This window comes from Callithrix jacchus, chromosome 12 (genome assembly GCF_049354715.1).
Source record: "Callithrix jacchus isolate 240 chromosome 12, calJac240_pri, whole genome shotgun sequence".
Lineage (NCBI taxonomy): Eukaryota > Metazoa > Chordata > Mammalia > Primates > Cebidae > Callithrix > Callithrix jacchus.
In genome coordinates, this window is record NC_133513.1 from 75,582,782 (window position 1) to 75,600,135 (window position 17,354).

The 17,354-nt window shown below is 34.4% G+C and overlaps 1 protein-coding gene across 8 annotated transcripts in view; it reads left to right on the plus strand.

The window, feature by feature from the left end:
• The window catches only part of PCDH15 (protocadherin related 15), a 1,854,109-nt gene that overhangs the window by 926,680 nt on the left and 910,075 nt on the right, over window positions 1–17,354 (plus strand). The gene's annotated exons all lie outside the window — the stretch shown is intronic.

A 17,354-nucleotide genomic window follows, 5' to 3' on the forward strand; every position in this document is an offset into this window, starting at 1 on the left:
TTAATCTTTACTACATCATTTTCATTTTCTTGGCAATGTGTCTGAGATTAACATTCCTATCAGATGGATGAGCTTATTATTTTGAGTTATTCAATCAGGCAGGTTTGGAGCTATTCACTTATAAGTTTAAGGGTAGCTCAGGCATATGACTTAGTTTAAAAATTATGGAACTTGTATTTCTAGATCTTATGTAAACTGAATCAAAAACTTTAACCAATTTTTATTTGTGAATCTTTTCTAAGCATGAGATGTCCCTAGGGAGACCTTATCAGAGCTAATAAGAGGAATGTTTAACCCCAGATTAACCCTTAGATTGTTTAACCCTTAGGAATGTTTAACCCTTAGATTTCATCTACAAAGACTATGACTTTAGAAGAAATCTAAAGTTACTCTAGTAAGTTATTTTGATTATTAAAGTTTAGGTAAAAAGATAATTAGAGTATCTCAATTTCAGTAAAACAAAAATACTGCTGGAAACAAATGTATACTAATAGATATAAATTGCAATAAATATATCACTGCTTGTTTTAATATTTTGCTTATGTATATATACTATTATCTATAAAGTGAATATAATGAGCTCAATATGAGATGCACAGTTAAGAAACGAAAATATGTCTTTTTGAAAGTGGATCTATTTGATAAATGAACCTTGCAATTGCAGTTCAATGTATGCAGACAAATATAATAATATAATAAACAGAGTTAAAACACACTGCAAACCATGCTATTAAAATTACATACTGTTATTTTTCTCTCAGCAGCAAGCAGTTTGGAAACAAATAAAAATTATTGAAGATAAATTTGAAATTATCAGCTCTGGAATATGATTAAAATTTACCTTGAATGTTTTATAAATTTGAATGTATATCCTTTTCTTTCTTGTAAAGTGGCCAAAGAATTACCTTGGCATACTTTATATGGTGGAACATAAAATTTCTATTTCCAAACTTGCTGACTTGTCTGTTTTCATATAAAAACTTGTGAAGTCAGTAAAACTAAATTTCTGAGTGAGTTAAACTCCATAAGCAGAAAGTCTACATGAAGCGTAGGATATTCTCTCCAAAGCTGTCAAACTCTTTCTATAAGTATCATGTAGAAATCACAGTCAGGGTGAAGAGAAATATCTTATTCAAAAATTCAATTTCCTTGGAGGATGATGGACACATCTACAATGTCTGTAAAATGTAAAAGTATAGATGATGTGTGGTTGAAAAGTTAAGCATTGCCATTCAAAATACTCCTCTGAGTACAGCAGGAAGAGCCATTTCAGTGCTCCAGCTGCTGCACTCAGAGGAGCGATTTCCCAGCTCCTGCAGCACAAAGCTTTCACAATTAATGCATTGGTGCAGAAGGTGATCTTAACTCATTGCCAGTCATGAGGTTCATATTAATTTAGTCTTAGTCAAGGATATTAAAGGAAAGTTATAGGAATACAATGGGTTCCTAGCTGAGATGGCTAACAATTGAAAGATTGCTTCAGGAGAATTTTTTAGTCTGAGAGTTTCTAGTGGCTGTTGACTCCCCCAGCCCAATCTAAAAAATAGTGCAGCAAGGAAATATGTAGGTGGTTACTCATTAAGAAAGTCTTTTATGTGAACAGAAGTATGTGTAGGCTGTTCCTAAATATAAATAAAGCAAACATAAAAGTGGGAAATATAGTGTTTTCAGAGACATTTCTACAAATCTAAACCACAAAGTGCTATTTCAACAGAGATGTGATTTATCTGTGGGTTTTACTATTTGAAGTTTGATTAGAGATAGTTTTTAAATTGACAATTAAAACATATTTTCCTCTTTTTTTTTCTGCTCTGCACTGTCGTGAATTATTTTGTACTTTCATTTACAGCATACCATATAGCAACTTTCTGGAGACCATTTGTAGGTCATAAGCATAGCCACACCTCACCTGCTCAGAGGAGATCTGAAAAGTAGTCATAGTCTACTTTCAAGTTGCTGACCATGCGACAGCCGCTCTATCTCATAGTCAGCAACTTGAGAAAAAGATGGACCTTTTGCCCACTGATCTTCAATAAAAGGCAACATCTTATGGACCTAACGAATACTTGATTTTCTGAGGAAACTGTGATAATAAACAGTTTTAAATATAATAGGTGATATTAAAGTTCTTGAATGATATTAGCAGTCCTGACAAATATTAGTGGATATTATTATTATAGTTATTAATGATTTAGTGACTTCCCACAACATAAAATGCAAAATTTAAATACTCTTGGTTAATAAGCAGAAGGAGAAGTATACTCTAAAATAACTATAAAAAGTCTTGTGGTCAGGTGCGGTGGCTCATGCCTGTAATCCCAGAACTTTGAGAAGCCAAGGCAGGTGGATCACGAGGTAAGGGGATCCAGACCAACCTGGAACATGGTCAAACTCTGTCTCTACCAAAAATACAAAAATTAGCTGGGTATGGTGTTGCATGACTGTAATCTCAGCTATTCAGGAGGCTGAGGCAGGAGAATTGCTTGAACCTGGGAAGCAGAGGTTACAGTGAGCCGAGATTGTGCCACTGTACTCCAGCCTGGTGACAGAGCTACACTTCATCTCAAAAAAACAAAAAAAAGTATAGTTATAGAAATATAAAAACCAGTAATTTGGGAGTTTATTGACATTAGTGAGTATTATCTACTATACATAATTGTATGTGCTATATGTTTATATACTGGCAATGCAGTCAGTTAGCACAAGTATCACCACAAACACATGAGAAATGCATTGTGTTATGATGTTATGACAGCTACATTGTCAATAGGAGATAGACATTTTAACTCCATTCCAATCTTAAGGGATCACCTCATATATGTGGGCCATTATTAACAGAAACATTGTTAAGTGGCACATTACTATATACTTCCCTGATTATACTGTGTTCTTTGCACCTCCGCAGTTTTCGTATTGCTTGTAACCTGCGTCCAAAATGTTTTTGTCTGTCTGATGACCTCTCCAAGAATATCGCCCATTCTGTGAAACTACTTTCTACTCTGCTTCTCCCATCCAATAGAATTGTTTTCATTTTCTCCAATACTAGTAGGATTTGGTCTCTACTTGTCTTACAGAAGACATTCCAGTATATTATATTTTGCCTATTCATCTCAATAGATGACAAAAGCAAAGATTATGTCTTCACAGCTTTCTGCTCTACATATAATATGGTCATGGGACTAGTATTTGATACTTAGATTTTTGAGATGAACAGTTATTTAATGTCATTATTTCATAAATTGATGTTGATAGAAGGGTCATGGGTATGCCAAATATGATATATGTATCCACTTAAAACTTTCTTTAGTCCCTTATTGCTAATTTTTGTATAGTGCTTTTCACGGCTGGTGAGTTAATGAGGAAAGGAGTCAGAGCCAAAACCTAAGTCTCAATCAATTATATAAAAAGGTTCTACCATTTTATATAATATTCAAGACTTGATACTAATTTACCGGTTTGGAGATTAACAGTTTCGATAAACACTTCACATAATATTTAAGCTATTTGTCTTTTTTTACTTTGGTAGTTACCACAACCAAAAAAGGGTGCTTTGTGTTGATTTTTTAAATGAATAATACATTTTCCATATGTATTTGTAGAATCTCTTCTTTTAGCATCACTTAGCTCATAAACTTTAAAAATTGCCTATTTTATAGCCATTTTTATCTACATGTGTAAGTATGTATTACTATTAATATCAGAAAATTTTATTTTAAGATTTATGTAGCTGTGGCTAAAGAATTGTAGTAAAGAAAAATTGAATGTGAAGAGAAGATAGACATTTTAGAAATGTTACTGAGAAAGCAGAAACCCAATCTAGCATATCTAAAAATATTGAATTACTTTTTTAGCATTGGAATTTAAAAGTAGTCTAATGTGGTTTTACTAAGCTATCTAATTTTTAGTATTTATTAACCTTATTTTGACATTATAAATGCTCTCAACACAAGCATTAACTGACAGATCAGGATCTTCTCATACACAGTGAACAAGTAAAGCTTTGGTTCTTTATTCTGTGGGCAGACAGCTTGCTAATAGAGTGACAAACTTTCCTCATGAATTTTACTTATTGAAAAAGTAATTGCCTTTCAGAGTTGATTTTGAGATGTGCTTTTAGAGTTTAACTTCTTTGTGGTTCTTGAGTAGTAATGGAAATTTTAATGGGTGAAGCTTATCTGTGAATCACTGGTAACTAGAAACTGATTTTAAATGCCTAGATTTTCAAACTGAGATGAAAGGTGAAAACCTATGTAAGCATATTTGTTTAAGCACATTCTGCTATTTTCAATATTATCCCTATGTATTTTCTACAAGTGTATACTCTTTAGACAATGTAGTATTTCCCTTAACAACTCTTAAACTTTGAATTCTGAAATTTAGTGTTTATACTGTAATTCCACTCAGTGAGAATGGTTAAAATACATTAAGCATTCTATTAATTATACATTTAGCCAGAGTCAGACTGAACTACTATTTGTTAGTGTCTGTGTTTTAACATAATAATAGCAATCCGCTTGTTTAGTATGATTAGACCAAGTCTAAGGGAGTACAACTGAGGCTTAGAGAAAAAAAAAAAACTTACCCAGCCTACCTAACTATGGGATGGTTGATGGTAGAACATAACTTTTATAGCTTCAGTTTTTACCACAACCATTATTCTACTCTTTGCACATTAATTCTAATTTTTAAGATAATGCCTTCAATGGGCTGACAATTTTATTTTTTCAGTTTAATTAAGGACAGCTCTGAAATACATTTACACCAGTGAAGACTTCTTTTTCAATTTTATTTTTTAAAATTTTCTTTTATTGTGGTAAGAATGCTTAATATGAGATCTATCCTCTTAACTAATTTTTAAGTGCGTAATCTTTGACTATAGGCATAATGTTGTATAGCAGATTTCTAAGTCTTCTTTACTTTGCTTGACCGAAACTTTCTGATTGTTAATATTCTTCATTTCCTCCTCCCCCTTTTCCCTTATCAGCCATCATTCTACTCTTTGATGCCATGAATTTCAATACTGTAGGTACCTCATGTATGTGGAATTGTGTTTACATAATGTTCTCAATGACTATCCATGTTGTCACATATTGCAGGATTATTAAAAAATGATAAGACAGAAATTATTCAAAGATGGGCATGGTAATAGGTATAGGGACACCGGCAAAGGGGTCTTAAAGTGGTGGGGAGAGATTGAACTCCATTCTGACTTCAACCTTGACAAGTGGAGACTTCACAGCCAAAAAGCAGGGCGTGGCTCAGTGAATTGAAAATTACTAAGAGGAAACATACAGAAAAGTGGGGTTTCTAGCTACACTGACTTAACAGAATTATGGCTGAAGAGAGTCCAGTGTCATAAGATATTGAAGGTGATCAGAAACTATGGGCATGAGATTTTTTTTCCAAAGCGAATGTAGCAGAACTTTTGCTCAAACTGAATTCAACAAGGACAGAATGAGAAGTCCAAGGTTGGGCCTAACCAAGCATAAGATTCAAAGGATTCCAAATAACGTTTTGGTCAAAGGAGATAGTCTTTGTCAGTTTATATTATATATGTACCACATTTTTATTCATTTAATTGGTGATGGACATTTAGGTTGTTTTCACATCTTGGATATTTTGAATAATGTTGCAATGAGCAGAAGAGTACTAATACATGATTACATCTGAGACCATAATTTAGATTCTTTTGGATAACTACCAAGAAGTTGGATTACTGAGTCATATAGTAGTTCTAGTTTTTATTTTTTTTTTTTTAGAAATCTTCATACTGTTTTCTATGGTGGCTACACCATTTTGCATTCCCACCAACAGTTTTCAAGAGTTCCACTTTCTCCACATTCTTACTACCAATGTGTTGTCTTTGGGGTTTTATTGTTTTGATTTGTTTGTTTTAGTTTTATAGTAGCCAAACTGGCAAGTGTGAGGTGATATCTCTTGTTAACTTTGATTTGCATTTCCCTTATAATTATGGACATTGAGCATTTTAAAATAAACCTATTGACTATTGGTAGTTTTTTTGGAGAGAACTATCTTTTCAAGTCCTTAGCCCATTTTAAAAATTAAGTCACATGTTTTATTGAATTATAGGAGTTTCAAAACTAAAGTATTTTGGAGATTAACCCCTTATCAAATATACGTTTTGCAAATATTTTCTCCCATTCTGTTGCTGCAAAATGCCTCTCCATTATTGTTTTCTTTGCTGTACAGAGGCTTTTCAGTTTGGTATAGTACCACTTGTTCAACATATAGACATGGAATACTGGAATGTGATAGAGAATTCGGAAATAAATCTATGCATATATAGTCAACCAATCTTCACTAAAGGTGCCAATAAATCACAATAATCTAATCAACAAGTGGTGATGGAAAAATAACAAAAATATGCGAACAAATCTGTTTTATACCATACATACAAAACATTCAAAATGGATCGAAGAAGTATTTGTAACATAAAAGAAACAAAAAAAATGTTTTATATGGCTATACAATGTGTTCTTACAAGAGTCAAAAAGTTAACAAAATTTAAAAATTAAAAAGTTAATAAAAACACTAGGCTAAAATTAACTAGTAAAGAAAGAAAAATGTGTTTCCTAAATTTAGTGTAGCCTAAGTGTTCAATGTTGGTAAAGTCTAGAGTAGCATACAGTAATTTCCTAGGCCTTCACATTCACTCACCACACTCCTTTACCCTGAACCATTTCCAATCCTGCATGCTCCACTTATGGTAAGTACTCTATTCATGTGTGCCATTTTACATCTCTTATACAATGATTTTACTGTACCCTTTCTGGGTTTAGATATACAAATACCATTTTGTTAACCATGGCCTAGAGTATTCAATATAGCAACACGCTATACAGGTTTGTAGCCTACAAGTAATTGGCTATACCATATAACCTAGGTGTGTAGTAGACTATACCATCTAGATTTGTGTAAATACACTCTACGGTGTTTACACAATGATTAAATGGCCTAACAATGCATTTCTCACAATATATTTCCATTCTTAATTAACGTGTGACTGTGTTTAGAACCACGAAACTACCTGATGGATTGCATGTAGTGGGAAAATATAGATTCAGGGCAGTAGGGAGAGGGAGGGAGCAAGGAGGGAGACATGAGTGAATATCCCAGCATGATCAATACAATGAAATGTGGTTAACAAAAGTTTTCTTTAAATTTTCCTAGCTATTGAGCTGGGTTTTTTTCTGTTGCTGTTGTTGTTGAACAATTTATGAATTTGACATATTTATCAGGAAAAAAAACTCATAAATTTCAGCATAAGAACATTATCAGGGAAGTGCTAAGTTTATTGTTCTTGTACTTTTGACAGAGATAATGATGTATTTTTCTATTTCTCTGGTAAATGTACTTTGACATTCTATTCTAATATGTGCTACTATGAGAAATAACACTATTAAATGATTTGACTTGGAGTAAAGCTGAAAATGATTGTTGCTGTTAGTTTTTCTGTAAAAAATTCAAACTTTGAAAATCTAAGTTAAATATACAAGTGGTAGTGATCTAAATTATTTCCTCACTTCCTAAATATTTTCTGGCTAAACAAAATGAAGTATAAAGCATCTTTGTTCCAGTGTTATTTTAATTAAATACTTAGCTTTTGTAATTGCTTCAATTGTGTCAAAAGAGAAACAAAAAATTATTTTTTTACTTCAAGAATATCTCATATTTGCATTTATATAAACTAGCCATAAAGTATGTATTAATATACATTTGATTAAATAACACATATGCTTTAACATTTAATTTTAAGAAAATGTAAAACTTTGAAGATTCAGTATAAACATCCAAATATTAAACTAAATGATTTCCTTAGCTCCGTGACATATCCTAGAATATCTATTTTAGTTTACAACTATGATTTTTCAAAGTAGATACATAGCAAATATCCTATACCTACAATACATTTTTAACCTATTGTATCCTTTATTGCTGTACATTCTAATTGTTTATAATCTTTTAGTATTACAAATTTTACCTCAGTAAATATCCTCATATGAAGGTATTTGAAGAGATGTGAGTATATCCAAAGGAAAATTTTAAAATATATAATTGGTATCTACAATAACACATGTATTTTATTATTTGAAAAATATTGCCAAATTTGTTTCAGTAGAAATTATAGCATTCAATTCACATTAGCTATGTATAAGTATGCCTGTTTCCTCACATTTTCTGCAATATAACAAAATTTTTTCTGTCTGTCTCTCTATCCATCTATCTGTTTGTCCATCTGTTCATTTCTTCATCTGTCCATCCATTGGTGGGAGTGTAAATTAGTTCAACCATTATGGAAGACAGTGTGGAGATTCCTCAAAGAACTAGAAATAGAAATTCTATTTGACCCAGCATTCCCATTACTGGGTATACATCCAAAGGATTATAAATCATTCTATTATAAGGACACATGCACATGAATGTTCCCTGCAGTACTGTTTGCAATAGCAAAGACATGGAACCAACCCAAATGCCCATCGATGATAGACTGGACAGGGAAAATGTGGCACATATACACCATGTAATACTATGCAGCCATAAAAAAAGATGAGTTCTTGTCCTTTGTAGGGGCATGGATGAAACTGGAAACCATCATTCTCAGCAAACTGACACAGGAACAGAAAATCAAACACCACATGTTCTCACTCATAAGCCAGTGTTGAACAATGAGAAAACATGGACACAGGGAGGGGAGTGACACACACTGAGGTCTGTGGGGGGGAATAAGAGAGGGATAGCAGAGGGCAGGGAGTTGGGCAGGGATAACATGAGGAGAAATGCCAGATATAGGTGATGGAGAGGAAGGCAGCAAACCACATTGCCATGTGTTTACCTATGTGACCATCTTTCATGTTCTTCACATGTACCCCAAAACCTAAAATGCAATTAAAAAAATAGAAAGAGAGAGAACTTTTGCATCTCTTACCATGATTCCCAAATTATAGTGACCTAAAACAACAAAGCTTTATTTTGGACATATGCAAGTTCTTCTTTTTATCCTCTCTCTAAGGTAGTTATAATTCATTCAGTGATTCAGAAATCCAACCCAATTTCTATTATCATGCAATATACTCATGTAGCAAACATGCACATTTACCCCCTGAATCTAAAATAAATATAATTGAAGAAGGGCATTCGGATTGGGTTATATCCTAACACTGTTAATACAAGGCTTTTTACATGATGACCATTGATGAGAAAAGAGAGACTAAATAGTTGAACAGGGAATTTTTACTTTCTCTGCCAAAAAATGACATATATCACTTACTCTCACATTTCATAGTTCCAAATTTTTATGCAGCCCTAATTGCAAGAAGTGTAGAAAGCAGAGTATATAAGTTTCCCAAAAAGAAAGGGAGACATTTATATTAGTAACCATTGATATTTTATATCATATTGAATTTATTTTACTCAGAAAATGCATAAGAATTTACAATAGGGCCATAGAAAAATAGAATAGAGATTACAGAATTTATTTCATTTCTTAAAATATTGATGTGCTGAGCAACATCTCTAAAGTAAAAATAATTTTTGTTACTGTTGCATTTGTACAGTTAACATTAAAACTAGGTAATCTAACTTTCAGGAAAACTTTCCTAACTTTAGGTACTGTCATAAAACTGATAATGCATTTTGATTAAGTGTTATTAACATAAATAACAGAAATTAGATCAGTGTATGTTTTTCTCTATTGAAATTTATATTTAGAGGGAATATATTTTATGTTTTGTTTATACTAGATTAAACATGCAAATTAATGTAATTGCTAGATGTTTTTTCCAGATAGCCTCCAAAAATAGATCAACTTCATCAGCCTTGGATGTTGAATTCCCCACAATGAGGCTATCTCTTTGAGTTCTAGGGTAGACAGCTGGTGACAAATAACTCTACTTTCAACTGCTTGAATTTGAAATACATAATTATGTAATTACTTGAATAAATAAATAATTACTCATCTGTATAGCTTATTACACATATACATTAAAATGCTAAAAACCCAAATAGATACAAATAAAAATTCTTTTGTCTCCAAGATCGGGTGCTACTATATATATATTAGATATTGTAGTTTGTTTCATTTTAGTTACTAAAATATAGTATTTTTAATACAGAAAAATTATTTTCACTTTGTCATCAACAACTAAAATCTTTTAGTGAGCAAAGGTGTATATACTTTCTGAGTAATTGGAAATTTAATGGAAAGATATGGAGATTCTACTCCATAGTTTACACAAGTCTTTTTATAAGAAATGTTATAAATGCTGTATTTTATTGTATTTGATAAATTAGGAATTCATTCAAACTGAATGTAAATTAAGTTTTACATTACATTAATTTTGAAAGTAAAATTTTTGAAAGTAAATATTCCCTGTTCAACTATTTAGTCTCTCTTTTCTCATCAATGGTCATCATGTAAAAAGCCTTGTATTAACAGTGTTAGGATATAACCCAATCTGAATGCCCTTCTTCAATTATATTTATTTTAGATTCAGGGGGTAAATATGCATGTTTGCTACATGAGTATATTGCATGATAATAGAAATTGGGTTGGATTTCTGAATCACTGAATGAATTATAACTACCTTAGAGAGAGGATAAAAAGAAGAACTTGCATATGTCCAAAATAAAGCTTTGTTGTTTTAGGTCACTGTAATTTGGGAATCATGGTAAGAGATGCAAAAGTTCTCTCCCTTTCTGAATGTAAATTTAAGTTGCAATTAAACATTATGTACTTTCAAACATTTTATTAAAAAATAAACTCAGGCATTTTACTGAAAATCTATGCTATATACATTTTTTACAAGTACATTTTCATTTGGGTTTAAAATAATTTTTCACCAAAAAATAATATGTAAGATAATTTGTATTTATTTAGCTTGATTTCACCATCCTGAAATGCATACATATTTCAAAAATCATGCCATACACAATAAATACATGTCAGTTTTGTCAATTAAAATAAATTAAAAATAACTAAGTAAAACAACTTTTGCTTTTGTTTGAACAAGAAATTGAACTCTAGGAATGTTCTTGGGCAAGACAATTGTTAATGCTTATGCATTTGTTATATCCATTTGTAATATTAATCTTTCTTTATATGGCAACATGTGATGAAATTTATGAAATAACAAAAATCTGTGCAGCATTAAAATCCAAACTCCTTTAACTTTCTCTACCAGAAAACACTCATCTTTTTTGGAAAAAATATGAGAGCTCACTAGTGTCATTCTGTCACATTATTTTCTGTATGGGAACTACATAATGAATGCCCTGCTTCTGACATCATCATCATCATCATCATCATCATCATCATTTTCTTTTATAAGTATATTATCTGAAAAGGAGTAAACTTAAGTAGATAACTTCAGACACATTGATAAGATATTGCCACTGATCCCTATCTGGTAGTAACACTTTCTCCACCACTGAAACATGTAATAGTTTTCTTATTAAGAGGGACTGCTTGCTCAAAGAATCTCGTAATCTTTTAACAAAAGCAATTTTAGAGATTGTCACATGAATGAAATCCTTCCTATCAAACTCTCCCAAAGTAGAAGTTTTCTGTTATGACTTCCAATCTATCAATTGATTTTAAATAAATATTTGGGATGTAGTCAATTCCTTCAAAACATCCTCTAAAAATTTCAGTGAACTCCTTAGTGGTAGAGAATAACACAATCAGTTCTCATTTGCCATTGAAGTCTCTGGACAATGTGGCATTTCAGAATCCTAGTGTTGCTTTTCAGGTCAGTAAGAGAAATCTTAATACTCCTTCCAAGATAGTTGGTTAGGGCTCTAGAGGTCAATAGAAAGCATTTCAGACTGATGTGCAATATATCTTTTCACAAAAAGAGAAAAACCAGATGGTCTTTCACACACACAGTGGCTCTTCTACTTTATGTAGGGCTTCTAAGAAAAGTTCTCACCTTTTATTAAAATTTTGCTGAGTAAAAGGATTTTCTACCTACTTAAAAATATGAACTACTTTTGGACATTTCTGGGTGTGTTACTTTATCATGTCTTTCCACTCATACTGACTGTTAAGCAATGCTTCAAAATTAAGCTGTAAAGATATGGTAAGTTCAAATTTAGAATTTGGGTGTAGCCTAAGGGGGTTGAGCCAAAGCAGGATGGGGAGCTGCCTCACATGGGAAGTGCAGCAGATGGTAGGATCCCCCTCCTACCCAATGGAGATGATCGGGGTCTATTTCAGCCACTGTGGCACTCCAGTTCAGATACTGTGCTTCTCCCATTGTCTGGCCGATAAGTGCCACAGGTTTCCAGCACAAAAACTTGTGCAAATCTAGGCAGCTGTTATAAATGGTGCCTGGAATGCCTGCAAGACTGAGCTGCACATTCCTTTGAAAAAGAGGGGACCAAAGTCAGGGAGTCAGGGGATCTGGCTTGGGCTCCCATCCCCACAAAGACCAGCAATCTGAAACGCATTGGCTTGAGAGTTCTGCAGCCAGTGCAGCAGTTTGAACTTGACCCACATGGTAAAGCTCCATTTGGGGAAGGACATCTGCTGTTACCAAGGCAGTCTGCCATAACCGAAGCATTCCACCATTACTGAGGCAGTCCACCATTACTGAAGCAGTCCACCACTACTGAGGCAGTTCTAACATTACCCATGTAAACAAAACTGCAAGGACGTTTACACAGAGCTGGAAAGAGCCTGCAGCAACTCAGTAATTTCTCTGCAGGCAGACTGACTAGACTCCCTCCTTGCTGAGCAGGGCATCTCTAAAAAAAGGCAGCAGCACATCAGGGACTTATAAATAAAGCCCCACCTTCCTGGGACAGAGCACATGGGAAAAGAGGCAGTTGTGAGTTCCCCTGCAGCAGACTTCAACATCCGTGCCCAGCAGCTCTGAATGGAACAGAGTTCCCAACACAGCACTTGAGCTCTAATAAGGGACACACTGCCTTCTCAAGTGGTTCCCTGACCCCTGTATATCCAAAGAGGCACCTAATATAGGAGAGCTCTGGCTGACATCTCACAGGTACCATTATGGCACAAAGATACCAGAAGAAAGAACAGGCAGCCACTCTAACTGTTTTGCAACCCCTGCAGATGATTCCCAGGCAAGCAGAGTCTGGAGTGGACCTCCAATAGTCCTGCAGCAGAGAGACCCGACTGTTTGAAGGAAAACTCAAAACTAGAAAGAAATAATTTCAACATCAACAGAGAGGACATCCACTCTGAGACCCCATCTGAAAGTTACCAACTTCAAAGTCCAAAGGTCTTTGAAGAAATCCATGAAGATGAGAAGAAATCAGTGAAGAAAGGATGAAATCACTAAAACTCATAATGCTTCTCTTCCTCCAAAGGATCACAACTCTTCACCAACAAGGGAACAAAACTGGATGGAGAATGAGTTTGATAACTTGACAGAAGCAGACTTCAGAAGGTAGGTAATAACAAACTTCTCTGAGCTAAAGGAACATATTCTAACCCAATGCAAAGAAACTTAAACCTAAGACCTGGCACGATAAAAACCCTAGAAGGAAATCTAGGCAAAACTATCCAGGACATAGGAATAGGCAAGGACTTCATGAACAAAACACCAAAAGCATTGGCAACAAAAGCCAAAATAGACAAATGGGACCTAATCAAACTCCACAGCTTCTGCACGGCAAAAGAAACAGTCACTGGACTGGATCGGCAACCAACAGAATGGAAAAAAATTTTTGCAGTTTACCCATCTGACAAAGGGCTGATATCCAGAATTTACAAAGAACTCAAACAGATTTACAAGAAAAAAACAAACAAGCCCATTCAAAAGTGGGCAAAGGATATGAACTGACACTTTACGAAAGAAGCCATACATGAGGCCAACAATCATATGAAAAAATGCTCATCGTCACTGGTCATCAGAGAGATGCAAATCAAAACCACATTGAGATACCATCTCACGCCAGTTAGAATGGCGATCATTAAAAAATCTGGAGACAACAGATGCTGGAGAGGATGTGGAGAAAAAGGAACATTTTTACACTGTTGGTGGGAGTGTAAATTAGTTCAACCATTGTGGAAGACAGTGTGGCGATTCCTCAAAGCTTTAGAAATAGAAATTCCATTTGACCCAGCAATCCCATTACTGGGTATATACCCAAAGGACTATAAATCATTCTACTATAAGGACACATGCACACGAATGTTCATTGCAGCACTGTTTATAATGGCAAAGACCTGGAATTAACCCAAATGCCCATTGATGATGGACTGGATTGGGAAAATGTGGCACATATACACCATGGAATATTATGCAGCAATCAGAAATGATGAGTTCGTGTCGTTTGTAGGGACATGGATGAATCTGGAGAACATCATTCTCAGCAAATTGACACAAGAACAGAAAATGAAACACCGCATATTCTCACTCATAGGTGGGTGATGAAAAATGAGAACACATGGACACAGAAAGGGGAGTACTAAACACTGGGGTCTATTGGGGGAAAAGGGGAGGGCCAGTGGGAGGGGGAGGTGGGGAGGGTTAGCCTGGGGAGAAACGCCAAATGTGGGTGAAGGGGTGAAAGCAAACAGAACACACTGCCATGTGTGTACCTATGCAACTGTATTGCATGCTCTGCACATGTACCCCAAAACCTAAAATGCAATAAAAAAATAAGAAAAAAAAAAGGTTAGATGAAATGCTAACTAGAATAACAAGCTTAGAGAAGAACATGAACAACTTATGGAGCTGAGAAACACAACATGAGAACTTTGCAAAGCATACACAAGTTTTAATAGCTGAATCAAGCAGAAGGAAAGATATTAAAGATTGAAGACATAAAATTAGAAGGCAAGATTAGAGAAAAAAGAGTGAAAAGAAATGAACAAAGCCTCCAAGAAATATGGGATTATATGAAAAGACCTAATCAACCTTTGATCAATGTACCTAAATGTGACTGGGTGAATAAAATCAAGCTGGAAAACATTTATCAGGATATTATTCAGGAGAACTTCCCCAACCTAGCAAGGCAGACCAACATTCAAATCCAGGAAACAAAGAGACCACCACAAAGATATCCTCACGAAGAGCAAGCCCAGGGCACATAATCGTCAGATTCACCAGGGTTGGAATGAAAAAAATGCTAAGGGCAGCCAGAGAGAAAGGTCAAGTCACCCACAAAGGGAAGCCTATCGGACTCAGAGCAGATTTCTCAGCAGAAACCCTACAAGCTAGAAGAGACTGCGGTCCAATATTCAAAATCCTTGAAGAAAATAACTTTCAACCCAGAATTTCATATCCAGCCAAACTAAGCTTCATAAGTGAAGGAGAAATAAAATCTTTTATGGACAAGCAATTGCTGAGAGATTTCATTACCACTAGGTCTGCCTTGTAAGAGCTCCTGAAGGAAGCACTAAACATGGAAAGGAACAGCCAGTACCAGCCACTGGAAAACATACGAAATTGTTAAGATCATTAACATTATGAGGAAACTGTATCAACTAACAGCCCCCCCCCAAAAAAAAACAGCTAGTATCAAAACAGCAGGATCAAATTCACACATAACAATATTAACCTTAAATGTAAACGAAATAAATGCCCCAATGAAAACACACAGACTGGCAAACTGAGTAAAAGTCAGGACCCATCAGTGTGCTGCATTCAGGAAATCCATCTCACATGCAAAGACATACACAGACAGAAAATAAAGGGATGTAGAAAGATTTACCAAGCAAACGGAGAGCAAAGAAAAGCAGTAGTTGCAATTCTAGTCTCTGAAAAAATGGACTTTAAACCAACAAAGATGAAAAGAGACAAAGAAGGGCATTACATAATGGTAAAAAAATCAATGCAACAAGAAGAGCTAACTATTTTAAATATATATGCACCCAATACAGGAGCACCCAGATATATAAAGCCAGATCTTAACTACCTACAAGGAGATTTAGACTCATGCACAATAATATTAGGAGGCTTTAACACTTTACCATCAATATTACACAGATAAATCAGACAGAACGTTAACAAGGATATCGAGGACTTGAACTCACATTTGGACCAAGCTGACCTAATAGACATCTACAGAACTCTCCTCACCAACTCCACAGTATGTACATTCTTCTCAGCACCACATTATACTTACTCTAAAACTGACCACGTAGTTGGAAGTAAATCCCTCCTCAGCAAATGTAAAAGAACAGAAATCTAAACAACCAGTCTTTCAGACCACAGTGCAATCAAATTAGAAATAAGGATTAAGAAAATCACTGAAAACTGCACAACTACATGGAAACTTAACAACCTGCTCCTGAATGACTACTGGATAAATAATGAAATTAAGGCAAAAATAAAGATATTCTTCAACACCAATGAGAAAAAACACAGAACATATCAGAATCTCTGGACTAAATCTGAAGCAGTGTCTAGAGGAAAATTTATAGCATTAAATGCCCATGTGAGAAGCAAGGAATGATCTAAATTTGATACTCTATAATGAAAATTCAAAGAGCTAGAGGAGCAAGATCAAGCAAATTCAAAGCCTAGCAGAAGACAAATAACTAAGATTAGAATAGAACTGAAGGAGATAGAGACACAAAAACCCTTCAAAAAATGAACAAATCCAGGAGGTGATTTTTTGAAAAGATCAACAAAATAGATGGAACACTAGCCAGACTAATAAAAAAGAAAAGAAAATAATTGAATACATGCAAGAAAAAATGATAAAGGGGATATCACCACTGATTCCACAGAAATATAAAGTACTATCAGAGATTACTACAAATAACTCTATGCACATAAACCAGTTAATCCAGAAGAAATGGATAAATTCCTGGACACTTACACCCTCCTAAGTTTAAAACAGGAAGAAGTTGAATCCCCAAATAGATCAGTAACAAGGACTGAAGTAGTGGCAGCAATTAATAGCCTACCAATCAAAAAAAGTCCAGGTCGAAACTGGTTCACAGCCAAATTCTACTAGATTTACAAAGAGGAACTGGTACCATTCCTTCTGAAACTATTCCAAGAAATACAAAAAGAGCGAATCCTCCTTAACTCATTTTATGATAAGAACATTGTCCTGATACCAAAACCTAGCAGAGATACAACTAAAAAATATAATTTCAGACCAATATCAGTGATAAACGTCAATGCAAAAATCCTCAGTAAAATCCTGGCAAACCGAATCAACAGCACATCAAAAAGTTTATCCACCATGATCAAGTTGGCTTCATCCCAGGAATGCAAGGCTGGTTCAACACACACATATCTATAAATGTAATCCATCACAGAAATAGAAACAAAGACAAAATACACCTGACTATCTCAATAGATGCAGAGAAGGCCTTCAGAAAAATTCAACAGCCCTTTATGCTAAAA